This window comes from Ixodes scapularis, unplaced genomic scaffold, assembly GCF_016920785.2.
Source record: "Ixodes scapularis isolate PalLabHiFi unplaced genomic scaffold, ASM1692078v2 PGA_scaffold6__148_contigs__length_123643588, whole genome shotgun sequence".
NCBI lineage: Eukaryota > Metazoa > Arthropoda > Arachnida > Ixodida > Ixodidae > Ixodes > Ixodes scapularis.
This window is the reverse complement of record NW_024609881.1, coordinates 11,151,783-11,172,796: the sequence shown is the minus strand read 5'-3', so window position 1 is coordinate 11,172,796 and position 21,014 is coordinate 11,151,783. Positions and strand designations below refer to the sequence as shown.

Sequence of the window (21,014 nt, the reverse complement as noted above, 5' to 3'; positions counted from 1 at the left end):
CCAGAGGCCGGTGTTTATTCCAGAACAAATTGACTAATCGCAAATCAGTCGGCGCTTCAAGAAAAAATATGTGAAAAACATGTTGCTCAACTAAATCTGCGTACATTGCAGCGGCGTTGAGCGCGCGTGTTCAGTTTTCCGTTTGCTAAGACCCCGAGTTCTTTCCAGACTGAAAAGAATGACCGGGTGCTTCAGTCAAATTGATCGTCCCACCTTTAAATAAACAACAAATATCAGTTTCACATGCTACGTAATTGCATCCTGGTGGTGCGTTTTCTTCGCGAAAGCGAACTTGCCTCAGAAGCTTCAAGCAAAAAATGCTTTCTAAAACCGACATGTGCTAAGCCTTTAGTTTTTCAAATGAAACGCGACACGCAAAACTTCCGACACGAGAAAGGCTTAGATGTTGGCTGGTATTTCTAAGTTCAAGAAGAGGCAAGACTGCTCTCGCTGCACCAACGTCAACGCTTAGTGCCGCAGTATGAGAAACTGATTTTTAGTATTTATTTAAAGCGGGAACGACTCATCTGACTCACCTTACACCGCCAACACACGTGGAATGCAGTCCGCACGGACCGCACCACAAGTTACGAAAGCCTTGGCCACGCGTGGTGCAAAGCAAAAACGTTGTATGTGCAAGTGGCGCTAGTGATCAAGTACATAAAAAAGAAGTTTGTTCCGCGGAAAATCGCATTCACTGATGTAAGGAATCGAAACAAAGTAAGGGGTACCGCGAATGTAAATATTTATTTACATTTTTATTTTCATCTCAAAATTAAGCAAGCCGGACTTTAATCCGCGTTTGGATAGGTTCCACGGGGAGTCATGCTTATCAGAATTTGTAAATACGAAATAGGCTTAGCTTAGGCAGTCAAAACATAGATGACATAGATCTACCCTGCCATCTATTACACTATCTACATACAAAACATAGATTACATCTATGTTTTGTATCATTTCTTTGTTCTATGACTCTTCATTCTCTCTTTCACCATAAATACGAGCGAAGGTGAGCTCGTGACGTGTCAACAGCGACCTCACATTGCTTTCGCTCGCACTGATCGTGAAACGAAGTGTAGGACATGTGGGGCACGTTTCGGCGGTGCACGCGTCGACGTGTTCAGAACTAATTTGTTCTACGTCATCAAGGTTAGCGTAACTTCTGCAGGGCAAAAATTGCAAATTGGGTTATGGGGATATTTTTACAGCGTGTAGTTGGTCAGCCATTTAAAGTTGCGACGAGTCACTCGCGGTAGATGAGCAATTTAGCCGGTGCAGCACAACCACTAGCCTGGGGTCTTTAACGTGCGCCACGCAGTAGTGATACACGACCGAACGCCGGTACGATGCTCATCCAGATCGAAACGGGCAGGGGTGCGGAACCCAGGTGCAACAGAACCCAGGATCCCTGGGTTCTGTTGCGCGAGCTTTCGCTCCGCGTGCTCCGAGCTGGTGTGCTCTAGCCCACTCGGCCGCCGATCCCGCTCTGGAGGGAAACATGTCTTCTGTTTAGACACGCACAGAAAGTTAGCGAGTGGATTACACCGCTGTATGCACTGAAGCTGTAGCGATCTAGAAGGTCCACGAAAAAAAAAAATACAGCCATACTCGTTGGCAGGTTGAAAGTAAACGCTGGGGAGGGGGTCGGCTCCTCCCGAGCGTTCGCTCTGCAAAAGTGGAAAGAGATGGGAGGAGCTGCTTCATCTCAAAACTGAAAGTTTTCAGATGAAGCAGCTCCTCCCTCCTTCGATTTGTGTGAATGTTGATAAGGCAAAAAACGCAGTGCCTCTTATGCTCATTTAGCGACGCAGCCAGGAATATTTTCTAAGGGATGGGGAGGGGGGGGGGGGACGCTTCTCCCGCCTCCCCTGTATTTACATCACTGGTGTATTGTCGGCTGTACATGATCTTGAATTTCTCAAAACAACCTGTTTTACTGAGCCACAAAACACGGCCTGTAATTCCAACCAAACAAAAAAAAAAACTTAAAAAATACGTACATTTTTTAGCAAAAAAATAAATAAACTTAAAACAGATATCTAGTGAATGATTAATCAATTACATGTATTCACAAATAAGAAATCAAGTCGAATTAAGATATTAAACACCGTTTGTTTGAAGGACCAGATGGACATGAGTTGATGCAGATTCCAATCAGCAAACAAAGGTTATCAAGCAATGTATAACAGGAGAAGAAGCTGGGAAATTATGTCTGCTCGCATTCGATTGACTTCAAAGTTTGTATAGAGTACGATAACTGCAGTAATGTCAACCGTAGTGACACCGGCCCCAGAAATATGGACAGAGATAGAGTGGGGTCGAAACCAAAACTACTAAGTCGTATTTCAATCCTTGGCTGCCTTGGCTGGCTTGGCTTCGTGCCAATTCAAAGCCGCAAGCAACTTCTGGATCCTTGTTCGTTCCGGAGAGGACACAAAGGCCTTTCTCGGAGTGCGTCGGTCGATCCGAGTTTAGTTAAGTTTTGACGATTGCATATTCATATTGCATGCTAGAAGAATATCCAGATATGCTAGATCATCTTCGGAACAACGTAGCTCATGTTGCCACCGTAATTCGGATGATTTTTCACTTTTTTCTACGATTTGAGTCGAAAAAAGTGAAATCGTCTTAGCACTGACCGGCGGCGGCGCCGCGGTGCCGCCGTGCCGAGTATGTAGGCTCCCTAGCCGTGCCGCTATCTTGAGAATCCCGTGAATGCTCTGCGACACCGGAGCACTGCAGAGACGCTGATTAGATTGTTTCTAAAGTACGCGTTGCTATCAGTGAACTGTTCTGTGTTGTTAAACGCTTGATTGCGTGTCGTCTCGTCCTTTTTCATGCTAGCGGCAGCGTTGAGTTGTGCCCAATGTTTTGAAACTCCCGGCCCGCGCGTTCTGGGTTTTCACGCCGCGTCCAGAGGGATGGCGCGGTTCGACTGGCGCTGGCGTTTGGCGTATTGATAGGACACGCTCCTAACTGGGTGTCGTCGTTGTGCTCGTGTACGGCGTGTGCCTCGCGCCGGCGTGCGGTGCGTGGCGTTGGGTTTGAGGTGCTCGGGCCTTGAGTTTCTTATACTTGGGACACACGGGCAACTCGAATGCCATTTACAACGAATGACATTTGAGCGGACGGCCAATCGGCGCGCGACACTCCGGGCGTGACGCGTTCCACGCGCGACAGATAGCGAGCTGATTCGCCGATCACACAATTGTCATTCGTTGTAAATGGCATTCGAGTTGCCCGTGTCGCACGGGTGTTAAAAGTGTTGACCGAGCCCTGTTAATCTCATCGTTCTTGTTGTTTTCTCCCTTGTTGCCTGTTTGTTATTTTGATCATCTTGGTCTGGTTGATTGGCTAGCAGACGATCGTGCGTACGGGCCCCTGCATATATGTCTAGCCTTGCGAACCACCCAGGGTACTACTGTCGCTAATAATGATTATTATTGCTTGCCTTAGCGACGTTTTAATTTACTCCAGCTACATTCGTGACTTGTAGAACTCGTGGGTGCACAAGTAGTTTACATGGCCGAGGAAAGAGGTTGAATGATTTGATTAAAATGCTCTGATCTGGTATAGAACGTTTAGTGGTACTGGGGAGACACATACAAAGCAAGGAGATCCAGCTTTGAATGTGTTGGCTCCCTACTTACTACAACGTTTAAATACCTGAGGCCCTGGTAAAGTTGAAGGGAGTCTCTTAAAACATTTGTGGAAAGACCCAAAGCTGGATACAATTTTAGTCTAATAGCTGGTCCACACTGTTGCAACCGACTAGGACTGACTCCGACAAAACCACTCTTTAAGCCTCTTGTGACGGCTTATGACCACGCCGTCCAGCAGTAATAATGGCAGTCGTAAGCGGCTTAAAACCCTGTTTTGTTCAACTCGGTCGTAGTCAGTTGCAACAGTGTGAACCAGCTCTAACGCCTCTTAGGCGCATGCGCAAACAGTAGCTTCAGGATAAACTTGCGCATTGCACTGCCCCAAAGGATTTCGATCACATCCCCGGTGTTTATTTTTAATTTGTATCCCTGCACTGCACAACATGTCAAGAGGCTTGTTGATTGCTGTGCATGTGCCTATCAAGCGAGCTGTGCTATTTTTAAGTGGTGTTTAATTTGTGTTTAGCTTCCTGGGATTTCTTAAGGTACCAGTAGGTATCTAAGCTCTACATGCACATTCTTCTTAACAGGCGCTTCACCAGAAATTTGTTTTTTTTTTGGGGGGGGGAGGGCCAGCAAAATGGACGATTCTGGGGGGGGGGATAGGGTAGGTAATAAAGAAAAGGTGAGGTAGGCTCCTACCCCCCCTTCCGGCTGCGTGCCTGGTTCTTAATACAATTGCGTCATGAAGAAGCTAAGTTTCCTTGTTTGGTTGAGTTTAATGGTGCTGTCATCATGGTCTTTGCACTGTCGACAACAAGAGAAGCGTAATGTTGGCACTTTTTCTTTTGTTGATCTGTGAAGCAAGTTTTGGTTTCTTTTTTTGTTCCAGAATATCAGTCTGATTCTTAATCATGGTATTGCAGGAAGTCTGTATCATCAAGAAAAAACTGCAGGTGGCTGGAAGCTGCCGATCAGCTGCCAGTCTGGATAGTAGCCATCAACCCAGCAAAGGCCTGCAGGCGAATCAGCCCAACCTGTTTCTCTGCCGCCATTCAAGACAGGGTGCTTTGTGAAAAGTGAAACGGGGCCCATGCACCGCTTCCGCAGGGCCCTACTGGTATTTATCTGACCTTTTGTTTTCCTAAACAAATAACACCATTACAAACTGTAATATACCGAGCGATTGCCCACTCTAAATTGGGGATGACCATGGAGAGCTGGGGGATAGGTGTACCAGAATATGTGTAGCGAGGATTGCGCTGCAGAACCCAGGGGTCCTGAGCTCGGTCCCCACCCTTGCTCACACACACCAGTGAGCTTGCTAGCCAACCGGCATACGGAAACAACTAGGAGTCCCGGTTCCCACTGTCCCATTTGTCATACACGTTGCACACCACTTGCTTGGTTTGTTCTAAGATTTCTTGGTTGCCAAACTTCATAAAAATCTTACATGTCAAACAAAGGGGCGAGCTCACAGAGTGTGCCTACAATAAACCACACTGATGATGCCCAAAGATGCGCATGATAAAGATGCCATCTTAATTTTGCAGGGAGCTAGAAAACCTAGGGTGAATTTAAACCAAGAAAACACAAAATAGCTAAAAAGGAAATGCTCTAGGTTTGGCACGTCCTGGCTAATGTTATGCTAACATTCTAAAGTCAAAGCTAAACAGAACAATTTTACATATATTTTAATTGGTTACGTTCCACCCAGCAAATTATTATGGTTGAACTATATTCAGCTATGCAGTGAAATGGTGTCCTTTGGCTCTCTAGCTTTAGCTCCATTGCCACGGAACGTTGTCCCCAAGTATATCATTTTCTAGCTCTTTTCGACTGCACCCCTCCTATTCCTCTCCTGCTTTGCTGTTCTACTCGTTCTATCCCCATTCTGTCTGCCAGTCGTGGAGATAAACGCCCATGGCGACAGGGTGCTTGATGTCTCTTTCATATATTTTTTTAACTTGCTTAAAATAGAGGAATAGGCTTTAATATGTCCTTAGATGAGTTGATATGTTTCAAAAGTAGGGGTTGAGCGCTTACTCTGCCGCGGGTGCATGCTCGGTGTTTTTTGGTAGTTTTATGGTGTTGTGCGTTACCAGAATAAGTTGGGCTTTAGTATAGTTACCGCATATGTGTACAGTAACTCACGCAGTTGTTAATGGCCGTTAGTACCTAACTCAACCCTGTGCAGGATGTCTATGAGCTGAAAATTGGTATTGTTGAGAAATTCGGCAATTGGAAAAGTCTCAAGATTTCCAGCCTAATCAGTATCGCCCTGTTGGAAAATATCGATGATGGAAAGATGATGGAAAAGGCTCATACAAGCGTAACCGTAATATGGGACATCCTATACAAGCGAAAAGGCAGCTCCAGTATAGTGGATTACGGCGGAACGATACAGGTAGGCGGAACCATACAAGCGTGTCGTATTATGGGACATCCTATACCGGCGTAGTGGATTATGGCGGAACCATGTAGGCGGACGGAACCATACATGGATAACGTAATATGGGACATCCTATACCAGCGAAAAGGCGATACCGGCGTGGTAGAGCCATATGGCTCCAACATGGTGGTTTCGCCTTTTCACTGTTGTACACGGCAATTTAGTTTTAAGCTTTACATATATGTTTAGAAAGGCCGTGAAAGCTAAATTAATGCGATTTGTGCAGGAGAGTTATATGGCCAGGCGTACGTAGCATAGGGACCTAGTCGTAACGATCAGTCAGATAATTAAATACAATTTGTTAATTAACTTTTTAATTAGTGAAAATGAAACTATGGTTTCTATTGGAAACTTGCTGAGTCACTGAAAACCACAAAATCAACTCTTTTTAGAAGGATATAATGCAGGGGTAGCATTTTACGCGTTCTGTAAAAATGCTTTATTTGGATACGAGTTTCTAGGTTTCAGTTTCTTATCAGAGCTCATTTTTGCGCCCACGGTCCTGTTCCCCAGGGGCTTAGACGCGCAACACACGTGCGCCTTGCTTCCCTCCATCCTACGAGGGAGGCGAGGGGGCGGCTTCGCACTGCGGCCACCGGGCAGCAGGACCGTAGGTGCAAAGATGCGCTCTGGTAAGAAACCGAAGTCTGGAAACGCGTCCAAATTGACCATTCTTTTAGAACACCATAAAATGCTGCTCTTGTCTTATATCTTCACAAAGAAAATTGATTTAGTGTGTTTTGATGATGCTTAGAAGTTTCTAATTGGAACCATGGGTCTATTTTCACTGATTAAAAATTTTAGGAACATACTATACTTAGAGAGAGGCTGAAGCGGTTTTGTATTTGAGAAAACTCTTTTAAATCTTCTTCATTTGACCTCCAGAATCTCAAATATCAAAATTATTTGCTAATTTAATTAATCGAGGCTGCATAGTCATTTTTAAAGCGCTTTGAAAGCACTTCCCTAGAGAGGGACGTAACAAGAGCAGCTTTCAAAATCTTTGTTCACGCATCTTCAGTGCCTATGAAAGCTATGCACGCACATGCTATTTTTTAAAGGGGCAGAAAAATGTGTCACGACTGGTGCCAATGCGGGAGAATATACCTAGAAAACTTGCGACTGGACGCGCGGCCCTTAAGCGACATACACTTGGCGGCTGAAAGGTCTTCTTACGATGTCACTATTGGTAGGATGTTTTTTTTGTGTTTTCTCACGTTTAGTTATATCTTTGTGGAAAACGAACGGGATATTCAGATTCGCGGGATAAAACCACGCGAGAATGAACCTCCATCTAGTTTTCTGAAAGAAGTCTGGCACATCTCTGTAATAAGCCGACTGATCATTACAAATTAGCCTTTTATACTATGCCGCCCTGGCCATATAATTCACGTGTACAGACTGCGTAAATGTAGCTTTTACGGCTTTTTTTTAAAAAATCTGTAAAATATACAAAAAAACACTCTGTAGAATGTCCCCCAATACAATATGATTGTATGGTTCCTTTCCCGCTTGCATTGTTCAAGAAAGACTTGTGGATATCCAGCGTTTCATTGGAATGCTGGATGTCAATAAGTCTCTACATCAGTGAGTGGTTTCAAACAATTATGATGTTTGCACCCCAGTAAGCTCTCATCCGAGGCTCACCAGGAGCACTAAGAGCAGAGGCAAAATGTCGTGACCTGGTAAATTTGGTTGCAGGTATTTATTTTTAGAAGAACTGCATGCAGCAAAGCTTAACTTTGCTCAAAAGAAGATAATTAAAAATTCAATACTGAACAATGGTGTCCCTTGAGCTGTCAGACCAAACTCCCACTCTTGTCACTCAGGAGTTCCTAACTTGTGCGTAGAGGATCAGCACAACCCAGATTTGTGCTGCAAGCGCACCTGCAATATGAAAGTTGAAAAAACATGAGATGAAATATGAGACGTTTACAATTCTCTGTAATGAGAAAATACAGTACAGCTCTCGAAGAGGAAGATGGGAGGGTATGCCCCTCCTTCCCTCCCCTCCTCCTTTTCTGCTCCCTCCCATTTAGGGGGAAATTTCCCCACTAAATTTAGCGGGTTAAGTTTCCCAATAAATTTAGCGCGGAAATTGATGTCACATGACCTCTACACAAATGCAGTTTTTCTGCTAAAAGTAGCGGGGAAAATGACGTCGCATGACCGTGTCACGTCATCCATAAAAACACTCAGTTTCTCAGCTAGACTTAGCGGAAATATTAACGTCACATGACCACAACATTAATTCAATTTCCTGCCAAGTTTAGTTGGGCGGTTACGCCGACAGCGACGCCGCGAAACGCGGAAACGGGTGCTAACAGCTGCGCTAAAAACTAAATGCATCAGGTGAAATAAAGTGAACATTAGATATACTGTAAGAAAAAGGAGAATCTAAGATACCGTTCTCAGATCCTTCCTTTTGTCCGTTCTCAAATGTTTTGATATCAAGAAATGTTTATCTCTTTATTCATACCCAGAGAATTCCTCCCAGTTTCAGCATGAATGCAATAAATCAATGCAGACTAGACCTAGTAAACTATAATGCACATAAAAATGAATGTTTGCCACATAGTCATGTATCAGTCAGTGGCTCAGATCTCAAAATACATTTGTATTGAGGAACATTCTTGAATAAAACTTCTGGGCTTCGAATTCAACAGTTTGTACTTCCATAAGGAACACTGTATGGCACTGATTTTTTTTGTTTTTTGTGACACATCAGAAACAGCACAACACTGTCATCCTTGCATACCTAACAAGAATTTGTATTTTTTTTTAGCATGGCATGTGCTATTCTAATGCCCATACAGCCTCCTTTAACAAAATTTCCTTTGTATAGCTTTTTATTGGTTCTTATTTAGCTCGCACGACAGATTCGGTACCTTGAATTCTCACTCGGCATCAACAGTTTTATATATTAATGTAATAGCGAAAGACAAGATGTATGGACTTGAGTATGGTTCAACAAGCACAGATGTTGAGAAAAGTACTGAGGAAAACTCAAATGTCAAAATAAAAATAAGCTGGAATGTGGATACAATTATGGACATGGTCATGAATACACTTAGCAGATTCAATATAAAGAATATGTGTTAGACGCACGCTCAAAGAAACCTGTTGCATCATTATTCATTCAAATTACTTTGCAGAACCCAGCGCTGCAGTCTCAGGTGGGAGTTCGCTGGATGAGTCTACTGAAAATGAGTGTAGACGGAAAAAGCAGTTTGATCTGCGATAATGAGCATTACATAAGTGACATGTCATTATTACTGTTACAGTGCCGAATGTTCCAAACTGTCAGTCGCATCATTCTGTGAATTCCCTCCGTACATTACAGGGTTTGGCTCTTTCGAATGCTTTGCGAGAAAAATGATGAACTGGAAATATCTAGAGTAGTTCTAGAAAAACTATTTCCAGAATCTTATCTCAGCATCGCAAAGAATATAAAAAGTTTCTAAAGACAAGGTTAGTGCAGGAGTTGAATAAACTAAATACTTTGTTTTTCGAAATTATCTTGCCGTAGTAAACGTATGAAGTTCCCCTAGGTAGAGCTAGTCATTACGGATAATTGTGCCCATTGCATACCATAAAAATTTAATTTGCGACCTACAATGTTTACAAACTCAATTAACTCTGAATAAGTGGACCACTTGGCATTAAAAATTGGCCTCACCATGACTGTCTGCCAACATCTACATAATAATTTTCATGAACCTATGTATTTCAAGAAAATATTTGGTGCGAGCTGCTTAAAACACAATAGCACTTTTTAACAAGTGCTGATTGTTGGGCAAGTTCGTACGGTACGTTAGAAAACATAATTGCGCTTTAAAGACGGGGACATAGGAAGGACAGACACCACCGAGTGCTAACTTTCAACTGATTTAATTCAAGAACCTCAGCGTAAAAACACACCGCGTCACCGCACCACATCTCAACCAATCCGTGGCCCTGCCACGGACCGCAAGTACGCCAACTTTTTATCCGCCAAGTCAATTGACGCCACACTGACACAACACATGCCAGAACTATTTATAGCATCAGCCTCCATAACCTCTCAAACAGTCATATCTTTGTGCCTAGCAAGAACAGTAGACAAAGCAAATAATGGTTTGCACTCGCAGTGATAATCTGTCGTGTCACTGTCATGACTGCGGGTGCAAACAATTATTTGCTTCGTCTACTGTTCTTGAGAGGCACAAAGATAGGACTGTTAGCGAGATTATGGAGGCTGACACTATAAATAGTTCCGGCACAAGTTGTGTCAGTATGGCGTCAATTGACTTGGCGGATAAGGAGTTGGCGTACTTGCGGTCCGTGGCAGAACGGATTGGTTGAGATGTGGTGCGGTGACAAAGTCCGTTTCTACGCTGAGGTTCTTGAATTAAATCAGTTGAATGTTAGCGCTCTGTTGTGTCTGTCCTTCCTATGTCCCCGTCTTCCAAGCGCAATCTTGTTTTCTACCACACTTTTTAACACTAATAGAAAGCCTGTAGTGGGCCACAACTTAAGCAGTTTTCCCTTCATTATGAAGAGCAATTACACATATGTGAACCATGAATATAGGCCTGCACTGAATTTTTTTCTTAAGCTGAACGTGCTATGCTCTGTTTACTGACCGGAAGTCGTCCACGTCGTGCGCCTCAAGCCGTACTACGCGCGATAAGAATGCGAAATGTGATCTTGTGCACCGCTTGATAGGATTGTGTTTTGCGAGCCTCCGTATGTTCCCATTTTTTTGTTTGTTTCGCTCTGTTTTGTTGCCTTTTACGTGGCATCCAGACGATGCCTTTTTAAAGGGGGGAGTAATGCCACGCTCGTCAGTGAGTGACCGCGCGCGTGGCCGAGTGGTTACCCTGCTTCACTGTCGTGCAGAAAGTCTGGGTTCGATTCCAGTCAGTGGAATGCTCTTTTATTTGTTCTTTCATTGCGTTCTCGTCAGATCGAGTTCTGAATGTTCCTGTCGCCGAACAATTTAGGCCGATTGTTCCAGAACCCAACGCGCGTACATAAGGGACTCTGCGTGCTGATCTGCAGTCAGTTTTCGCCCAGCGTTCGACTCTGCTGCTACGCCGACTTCGACGCCCGCGACGCTCCGTGATTATATTTTGTACCCTTTTATTTTTGGCACAAGTTCGCCACATTAAACGTTTATTTCTTTCTGTTTATTTATTGTTGATTGGTCACCGCCTGTGACAATATGTTGGTAATGCATAATATGAAGAACAGACTGGATGAATCAATAGATTGCGAGGGCATACTGGGCGAGTTACAGAACGGGTTTCGAAAACAAAGGTGGCTGGAGGACAGTATATTTTCTCTAACACAGTGTATAGAAACAACGCAAAAAGAAAACAGATAGCTCTGGCTGGCATTTCTGGATATCAAGGGTGCCTATGACAATGTGAACCAAAGGAACCCGTGGGACATAGTGGAGAGCTAAACCTAGATGAAGTACACACATCAATATTAAGGAACATTTACAAAGATAATAATGTGATTATAACATGGGAAGGTAAGGCAACGGGGAAAATAGAGATAAGACGAGATCTTAGGCATGAGTGCCCGTTGTCGCCTTTGCTGTTTATGTTGTTTCTGAGAGGATTAAAGAATAGACTAGAAAGTGTGGGCTTGGCTTCCACCTTTCGTACTGTAAGCTAGGCCAAAAAATTCAGCACTCCTTACCGGAATAGGTGTATGCGGATGATATCGTACTAATGTCTAACAACCGGACAGAGTTGCTGGAATGAATGAGTATCTGTGGTAGGGAAGGAAAGGAATTAGGTTTAGAAGTCTGTAGTGAAAAATCAGCAGTCATGATTTTTTAACAATGATGAAGTTGTGAGGCTGAAGACACAGAATATTACAGTTGAGAGAGCAAGCAAATACAAGTACCTAGTAGTATGGGTATGTGATGGTGAAGAATATCTCAGTGAGCATGAAAAATATATAATAGGTAAGGGTAACAGAAATGCAGCTGTAATGAAAAGTAGAGCACTTTGGATTTATAGCAGGGTTGAGGTGGTGAGAGAGATTGGGAAAGGGGTCATGGTGCCTGGTTTGACTTTCAGAAACGCAGTGCTATGCATAAAATACGAAGCATGCAAGACTCGAAATAAAACAGCGTGGAGTAGGTAGGCTGGCTTTGAGGGCACATTGAAAAACGCAAAACCAGGGAGTACAAGGAGACTTGGGATGGGCGTCATTTGAGTGCACGGAAGCTGTGACCAAGATAGCATTAGAGGATCGGTTGAGGCAAATGGATGGAGAGCAAGAAGCACGAAAGGATTTGTTCTATTTATACATCAGGAGTATAGACACAAAGTGGAGACAGCGTACCAGGAAATTAAGTGGAAAGTTTTAGGCTATAGTGCAGCTACGGAAGAGCAGGTCTCAGTTAAGAAGAAAGTTAAGGCCACTTGAAAGACATCGGTGGCTAGAGGGAATGCAGGGGAAAAAAGCTCTGGAAAGCTATAGATTAAGCAAAACAGTTATTCCCAAAGAAAGCATTTATGAGAATTTTAGAGTAGCTCATTGTTGTTTGAGGCGAGGACGGGCGTTATGCGAACCAGAACATACAGAGCGAAGTACCAGGAAATGGATACAATGTGCACTGCTTGTGGAGAGGAGGACGAGACGGCTGAGCACTTGATACTCTACTGGAAAGGCCTTCACCCTATGCCTACCGAAGACAACATAGATTTAATAAAGTTTTTAGGTTTTAGAAACAGCGAAGGAAGAGTGGACAGTAGACAAAGTAGAGATTGTCAAGCAAAGATTGAGTGAATAGTGCCAGAAAGAGAAAAAAACTAGGTATTATTACCTGATGGCAAGGGAATTTATAGCCTCACTTTCTTTGCAGTGCGGAGTGAATATAGTTTTCATATTTAAATATTCTAAGTTTAAACGGTAAAACAAAATGGCTTGATGGCGCAAGCTGCCGCCCGAACCAAAGGGCTCAGCCGGATTCATCCATCCGTCCATCCATCAAGGATGGGAGGCACGGGAGGCCAGTAGCCAGCTGCAGTATTTCCTTCACAAACCTTTACATAGCTGGGCGATTGCAGTACTGCCTAGTGACAATATTTGATTGCGGCTCATTGATTGGACCCCCAGCATTGTGTGATCACTCGATTTGGGCTTATGACAATCAATAGCTGGACAAGCATTCGGGTAGTTTTCTGTGTCCAATCGCTGCAATGACGACAACGGACGAACCATGACAATGTCTGGAATTAAGCCCGTGTAAGGTGCCTTGCCAACCCCAGCGTGTGGCTACGATGAACATTAGCGGCGTTGAGTCGGCTCCAGATCACGTGGCCGCTTGTTCTGGCTGCGATTTAAAACAAAAAGAAGGACCTTGCTCTTCATTTGTTCTTTTGCGAATTTGATTGCGTGTGCTGACAATCGGACGGTTGTTTCACAAGTTCTTAACGTGAGGGATCTGTTCTAAGCGGTATTTGCTCAAAGTACAATAATAGCTGCATCACCCCTTTTAGTATTTATTTCACTCAAAATGATTTTCAGGCAGAAAAAAAAATTCGTGTTCTCTTTCTAGCTGTAGTGTGTATTTCACTGACATGAATTCCAGATACCTCCGCAGCATCATGTCTTGTTCTGACAAAATTAGGCTTAGGTAGAGGTGGACTCATAGAGAAATCTGGAATCCCTTTGTTTTATTTTATTTCAGCTAACATCCTCTTCTCAAACATTGGTGCTTTACACAAAGCGCAAGCGCAACATGTTCAGGGACGGACAAAAAATATGTTTGTCCGTCCCTTCCCATTTTCTTCCTCAAGTTTAATTCCTCAAGTTTAATTGTCCATACCATCCCGCTCGTTCAGTCCTTACATGCTCAGGGAGTTTCAGCTTCCTTCGATACCGAAACGCACGTTTTATTTAATCTCCTCCCCTTCCCTCGAATGCAGATTCTTCCGCTATCGACCCTACTTTTAGCAGAGCTGGTACCTTTGTTCCCCTTTGAAGATGTTATGATTAACGGATGTATGCTCTGATGAGAGTGAGGACGAGAGATGTTCTTTGTTCTATATAAAAAGGGGCTCTCGTGGAAATAGCCTTTCACGAGGGCCATATGACGGGATAGTTGTTTATACATTACATAAATAAAAGTAGATCAAAAGACCACGGCAAGTAGAAGAAAGCATATGTTAGTGTAACTTAATTTAAAATACAGTTTTTTGTTTCTTAATTTTGACGTGTAAATAAATTCTTGCGTTGTATCGTCGTTTGTTTTGATTTCATATACCTCCTTAAAGTTCTGCTTTATATTCCTTCGTTTCTTCACTAAACAGCAGTTCCGAGTCAGCACTTTTCCGTTTGTGTATTCCTGTTCTTATATTATTTTTATTTGCACTACCATCGTTTTTTAAATAAAATATCAGCTGCGTTTCCTGATGTTTCTTTGTAGGACTTTTTTTTTCGTGCCTCGGAGTTTTTTGTATGATATTATAAAACCCGAGATGGATGTATTATAGTTTTTTTGTTTCTCAATCTGAAAAATGACGTTAGTGACCCCGAGTGGACACTCCCCCGCGCTATTGTCCAAAGTATTTTTGGAGTTATTCGTATATTTCAAATTAAATGAGAGTGATTTATTTCATTGCTTATCTATTTATTCCTTTAATAAAATTGCAGACAATTCTGAGCCTAAGAAACAGTGTACAGTACAAAAAGGCAAAGTTAAAATAATTAGAAACGACCATTTAACTAAGGACAGAAACAATATCCCAAGCAGCACACTTGCTTGGGCTAGCTGGGGCCAGGATGGGGCCTTGGCCGTAGTAGACTGGACCGGGACCGCCCAGGGAATTCGGTGAACTGCCAGCCTGGCGTCTCACCGTATTTCCCGTGCACCGGTATGCCACGGAACTGCCAGGGAAGGGATTTCCTTGGCGTTCCTCGTCTTTTCTTGGTCCGAGCAGACCAGTGTAGACAGGCGGCCGCCAACATTGGCGCTTCAGTGTGTTCATTGGCCCCAGGATTTTACGGAACTGCCAGGGAAGTGATTCCCTTGGCGTTCCTTGTATTTTGTTGGTCCGAGCCGACCGGGGTAGACAGGTGGCCACCAACATTGAAGTCTTAGTGGCGCTTCAGCATGGTCATTGGCCCCGGGATTCTACGTAACTGCCAGGGAAGTGATTTCCTCGGCGTTCCTTGTATTGTCCTGGTCCGAGCCGACCAGGTTAGACAGGCGGGTGCCAAGATTTAAGGATTTCGTGGCGATTCACTGTATTCACTGGCCCCAGGATTCCACGGAACTGCCGGGGAGTGGTTTCGGGCAGTGGCGTCACAAGGTGGGGGACCGCGCCCGGGTGCAGCGCTCAGGGGGGTGTCGCGACGGGATGCGGGGGGAGGGGGGGGGGGCGCGGCGGGCCACGCGAGAGCGGAGGGTGGGGGGGGGGGGAAGTTCGCGGCGGGCCACGCGAGAGTGGAGGGGGGGGGGGGGGGAGCGGCGGGTTATGCGGCCACGCACGAGCGGAGCGCGGGGGGGGGGGGGGGGGGGGGGGAGGAGGGGGGTGTCGCGGCGGGCTACTGCCGCGAGTGCCGCTGACCCTCGTGACGCCACTGGTTTCGGGTGTCGTTTATTTTTGCAAGATCAGCGCGCGAAGGAACGACGGGCAATTACCGTCGTTCATTATTTTTTGTCTGGAACTTGCTTGACATCGGACCCTGAAGTACTAGATACGGCCACTTTTACTTACATCAACTTAATATCCGTTCTTACGTTGCGCTTAAATTTGACTCTCACGCTATTATCACAAAGCCAGTGACGTACAGCTTCGTACACGAGAATCTGCGCTTAGACCTTTGGCCAGAAACCGTTTCCTCCTTTTCAAAAATATTGCGCTTGCCGGCGTGACGCGATCGTCGGGCTTTATTGACACGGCCGTGCCGACAGTACATCGCAACCGCAAGCAGGGTCCGCAAAACAGCACCCCATGTCTGATTTCACAAAATCGCCAAAAACAAACTGTTGCACTGGATGCGTAAATTAGAAAAAAACAATAGAACACATTTCATCAAATTCCAGAGGCCGGTGTTTATTCCAGAACAAATTGACTAATCGCAAATCAGTCGGCGCTTCAAGAAAAAATATGTGAAAAACATGTTGCTCAACTAAATCTGCGTACATTGCAGCGGCGTTGAGCGCGCGTGTTCAGTTTTCCGTTTGCTAAGACCCCGAGTTCTTTCCAGACTGAAAAGAATGACCGGGTGCTTCAGTCAAATTGATCGTCCCACCTTTAAATAAACAACAAATATCAGTTTCACATGCTACGTAATTGCATCCTGGTGGTGCGTTTTCTTCGCGAAAGCGAACTTGCCTCAGAAGCTTCAAGCAAAAAATGCTTTCTAAAACCGACATGTGCTAAGCCTTTAGTTTTTCAAATGAAACGCGACACGCAAAACTTCCGACACGAGAAAGGCTTAGATGTTGGCTGGTATTTCTAAGTTCAAGAAGAGGCAAGACTGCTCTCGCTGCACCAACGTCAACGCTTAGTGCCGCAGTATGAGAAACTGATTTTTAGTATTTATTTAAAGCGGGAACGACTCATCTGACTCACCTTACACCGCCAACACACGTGGAATGCAGTCCGCACGGACCGCACCACAAGTTACGAAAGCCTTGGCCACGCGTGGTGCAAAGCAAAAACGTTGTATGTGCAAGTGGCGCTAGTGATCAAGTACATAAAAAAGAAGTTTGTTCCGCGGAAAATCGCATTCACTGATGTAAGGAATCGAAACAAAGTAAGGGGTACCGCGAATGTAAATATTTATTTACATTTTTATTTTCATCTCAAAATTAAGCAAGCCGGACTTTAATCCGCGTTTGGATAGGTTCCACGGGGAGTCATGCTTATCAGAATTTGTAAATACGAAATAGGCTTAGCTTAGGCAGTCAAAACATAGATGACATAGATCTACCCTGCCATCTATTACACTATCTACATACAAAACATAGATTACATCTATGTTTTGTATCATTTCTTTGTTCTATGACTCTTCATTCTCTCTTTCACCATAAATACGAGCGAAGGTGAGCTCGTGACGTGTCAACAGCGACCTCACATTGCTTTCGCTCGCACTGATCGTGAAACGAAGTGTAGGACATGTGGGGCACGTTTCGGCGGTGCACGCGTCGACGTGTTCAGAACTAATTTGTTCTACGTCATCAAGGTTAGCGTAACTTCTGCAGGGCAAAAATTGCAAATTGGGTTATGGGGATATTTTTACAGCGTGTAGTTGGTCAGCCATTTAAAGTTGCGACGAGTCACTCGCGGTAGATGAGCAATTTAGCCGGTGCAGCACAACCACTAGCCTGGGGTCTTTAACGTGCGCCACGCAGTAGTGATACACGACCGAACGCCGGTACGATGCTCATCCAGATCGAAACGGGCAGGGGTGCGGAACCCAGGTGCAACAGAACCCAGGATCCCTGGGTTCTGTTGCGCGAGCTTTCGCTCCGCGTGCTCCGAGCTGGTGTGCTCTAGCCCACTCGGCCGCCGATCCCGCTCTGGAGGGAAACATGTCTTCTGTTTAGACACGCACAGAAAGTTAGCGAGTGGATTACACCGCTGTATGCACTGAAGCTGTAGCGATCTAGAAGGTCCACGAAAAAAAAAAATACAGCCATACTCGTTGGCAGGTTGAAAGTAAACGCTGGGGAGGGGGTCGGCTCCTCCCGAGCGTTCGCTCTGCAAAAGTGGAAAGAGATGGGAGGAGCTGCTTCATCTCAAAACTGAAAGTTTTCAGATGAAGCAGCTCCTCCCTCCTTCGATTTGTGTGAATGTTGATAAGGCAAAAAACGCAGTGCCTCTTATGCTCATTTAGCGACGCAGCCAGGAATATTTTCTAAGGGATGGGGAGGGGGGGGGGGACGCTTCTCCCGCCTCCCCTGTATTTACATCACTGGTGTATTGTCGGCTGTACATGATCTTGAATTTCTCAAAACAACCTGTTTTACTGAGCCACAAAACACGGCCTGTAATTCCAACCAAACAAAAAAAAAAACTTAAAAAATACGTACATTTTTTAGCAAAAAAATAAATAAACTTAAAACAGATATCTAGTGAATGATTAATCAATTACATGTATTCACAAATAAGAAATCAAGTCGAATTAAGATATTAAACACCGTTTGTTTGAAGGACCAGATGGACATGAGTTGATGCAGATTCCAATCAGCAAACAAAGGTTATCAAGCAATGTATAACAGGAGAAGAAGCTGGGAAATTATGTCTGCTCGCATTCGATTGACTTCAAAGTTTGTATAGAGTACGATAACTGCAGTAATGTCAACCGTAGTGACACCGGCCCCAGAAATATGGACAGAGATAGAGTGGGGTCGAAACCAAAACTACTAAGTCGTATTTCAATCCTTGGCTGCCTTGGCTGGCTTGGCTTCGTGCCAATTCAAAGCCGCAAGCAACTTCTGGATCCTTGTTCGTTCCGGAGAGGACACAAAGGCCTTTCTCGGAGTGCGTCGGTCGATCCGAGTTTAGTTAAGTTTTGACGATTGCATATTCATATTGCATGCTAGAAGAATATCCAGATATGCTAGATCATCTTCGGAACAACGTAGCTCATGTTGCCACCGTAATTCGGATGATTTTTCACTTTTTTCTACGATTTGAGTCGAAAAAAGTGAAATCGTCTTAGCACTGACCGGCGGCGGCGCCGCGGTGCCGCCGTGCCGAGTATGTAGGCTCCCTAGCCGTGCCGCTATCTTGAGAATCCCGTGAATGCTCTGCGACACCGGAGCACTGCAGAGACGCTGATTAGATTGTTTCTAAAGTACGCGTTGCTATCAGTGAACTGTTCTGTGTTGTTAAACGCTTGATTGCGTGTCGTCTCGTCCTTTTTCATGCTAGCGGCAGCGTTGAGTTGTGCCCAATGTTTTGAAACTCCCGGCCCGCGCGTTCTGGGTTTTCACGCCGCGTCCAGAGGGATGGCGCGGTTCGACTGGCGCTGGCGTTTGGCGTATTGATAGGACACGCTCCTAACTGGGTGTCGTCGTTGTGCTCGTGTACGGCGTGTGCCTCGCGCCGGCGTGCGGTGCGTGGCGTTGGGTTTGAGGTGCTCGGGCCTTGAGTTTCTTATACTTGGGACACACGGGCAACTCGAATGCCATTTACAACGAATGACATTTGAGCGGACGGCCAATCGGCGCGCGACACTCCGGGCGTGACGCGTTCCACGCGCGACAGATAGCGAGCTGATTCGCCGATCACACAATTGTCATTCGTTGTAAATGGCATTCGAGTTGCCCGTGTCGCACGGGTGTTAAAAGTGTTGACCGAGCCCTGTTAATCTCATCGTTCTTGTTGTTTTCTCCCTTGTTGCCTGTTTGTTATTTTGATCATCTTGGTCTGGTTGATTGGCTAGCAGACGATCGTGCGTACGGGCCCCTGCATATATGTCTAGCCTTGCGAACCACCCAGGGTACTACTGTCGCTAATAATGATTATTATTGCTTGCCTTAGCGACGTTTTAATTTACTCCAGCTACATTCGTGACTTGTAGAACTCGTGGGTGCACAAGTAGTTTACATGGCCGAGGAAAGAGGTTGAATGATTTGATTAAAATGCTCTGATCTGGTATAGAACGTTTAGTGGTACTGGGGAGACACATACAAAGCAAGGAGATCCAGCTTTGAATGTGTTGGCTCCCTACTTACTACAACGTTTAAATACCTGAGGCCCTGGTAAAGTTGAAGGGAGTCTCTTAAAACATTTGTGGAAAGACCCAAAGCTGGATACAATTTTAGTCTAATAGCTGGTCCACACTGTTGCAACCGACTAGGACTGACTCCGACAAAACCACTCTTTAAGCCTCTTGTGACGGCTTATGACCACGCCGTCCAGCAGTAATAATGGCAGTCGTAAGCGGCTTAAAACCCTGTTTTGTTCAACTCGGTCGTAGTCAGTTGCAACAGTGTGAACCAGCTCTAACGCCTCTTAGGCGCATGCGCAAACAGTAGCTTCAGGATAAACTTGCGCATTGCACTGCCCCAAAGGATTTCGATCACATCCCCGGTGTTTATTTTTAATTTGTATCCCTGCACTGCACAACATGTCAAGAGGCTTGTTGATTGCTGTGCATGTGCCTATCAAGCGAGCTGTGCTATTTTTAAGTGGTGTTTAATTTGTGTTTAGCTTCCTGGGATTTCTTAAGGTACCAGTAGGTATCTAAGCTCTACATGCACATTCTTCTTAACAGGCGCTTCACCAGAAATTTGTTTTTTTTTGGGGGGGGGAGGGCCAGCAAAATGGACGATTCTGGGGGGGGGGATAGGGTAGGTAATAAAGAAAAGGTGAGGTAGGCTCCTACCCCCCCTTCCGGCTGCGTGCCTGGTTCTTAATACAATTGCGTCATGAAGAAGCTAAGTTTCCTTGTTTGGTTGAGTTTAATGGTGCTGTCATCATGGTCTTTGCACTGTGGACAACAAGAGAAGCGTAATGTTGGCACTTTTTCTTTTGTTGATCTGTGAAGCAAGTTTTGGTTTCTTTTTTTGTTCCAGAATATCAGTCTGATTCTTAATCATGGTATTGCAGGAAGTCTGTATCATCAAGAAAAAACTGCAGGTGGCTGGAAGCTGCCGATCAGCTGCCAGTCTGGATAGTAGCCATCAACCCAGCAAAGGCCTGCAGGCGAATCAGCCCAACCTGTTTCTCTGCCGCCATTCAAGACAGGGTGCTTTGTGAAAAGTGAAACGGGGCCCATGCACCGCTTCCGCAGGGCCCTACTGGTATTTATCTGACCTTTTGTTTTCCTAAACAAATAACACCATTACAAACTGTAATATACCGAGCGATTGCCCACTCTAAATTGGGGATGACCATGGAGAGCTGGGGGATAGGTGTACCAGAATATGTGTAGCGAGGATTGCGCTGCAGAACCCAGGGGTCCTGAGCTCGGTCCCCACCCTTGCTCAC

The 21,014-nt window shown here is 44.9% G+C and overlaps 1 long non-coding RNA gene across 1 annotated transcript; it reads right to left on the bottom strand.

Moving 5' to 3' along the window:
* Positions 1-4,934: 4,934 nt before the first annotated feature.
* LOC121838313 lies at positions 4,935-20,986 on the bottom strand. Its single transcript, XR_006078460.1, has 3 exons — positions 20,945-20,986; positions 20,022-20,026; positions 4,935-5,001 (listed from the first exon to the last, which is right to left on the bottom strand). It is a non-coding gene; the product is annotated as an uncharacterized LOC121838313 (long non-coding RNA).
* Positions 20,987-21,014: the final 28 nt, after the last annotated feature.